The sequence below is a fragment of the Octopus bimaculoides genome, chromosome 9 (genome assembly GCF_001194135.2).
Source record: "Octopus bimaculoides isolate UCB-OBI-ISO-001 chromosome 9, ASM119413v2, whole genome shotgun sequence".
Classification (NCBI taxonomy): domain Eukaryota; kingdom Metazoa; phylum Mollusca; class Cephalopoda; order Octopoda; family Octopodidae; genus Octopus; species Octopus bimaculoides.
The window spans coordinates 29,603,757-29,604,373 of NC_068989.1; the positions used below are offsets into that span (position 1 = coordinate 29,603,757).

At 34.0% G+C, this 617-nt stretch overlaps 1 protein-coding gene across 10 annotated transcripts in view; it reads right to left on the minus strand.

Moving 5' to 3' along the window:
* Nucleotides 1-617, minus strand: part of LOC106873313 (partitioning defective 3 homolog) — a 230,947-nt gene that overhangs the window by 81,928 nt on the left and 148,402 nt on the right. The gene's annotated exons all lie outside the window — the stretch shown is intronic.

The window sequence follows — 617 nt, forward strand, 5'->3', positions numbered from 1 at the left end:
AAAGCTGAGTTTGTGAGTGTGTGTGTGTGTGTGTGTTGCATCAATAGAAATCCACATTTTCCACTTTTTCGTAAAATTTTTTACATGAATGGAATTTTCTCGATGTCAACTTTCCAGTGCAGTAATTAGATTTTTAAAATTCCGTTTACTTTGTGTGATTTAAGGGAGATTTGGCTGTTGTTTCTAGCAACTTCTATATTCCTTCCCTTCTACCTGGAACGGTGTTCTTACACATGTGCTCAACATATAATATAGAGAGTAAGAGTAAAAGAGGGAGAGAGAGAGAGAGAGAGAAAGTGATACATACAAAGTCATAGATTAAACTTTCCTCTCAGTATTCTTTACCTATTTTTCATAACATTGTTACGTAAAAACACACACAACCACACATACGTGATCTGTGACAACAACATACACATTGCTCTCGTTCTCTATTAATTTCTCCCCTCTTCCTCTCTCAAACGCATACACGTGCAATCATTCACAAAAATATAACTCATGTTCGTCAATGTGGCATAACTACAGAGTTGTACCCCACTGAATTTGGAAGGTCATAACTTTCAGAAAAATGAATATTTTTTAATGAAATTTTCTATGCATATATTATTTATTATGTA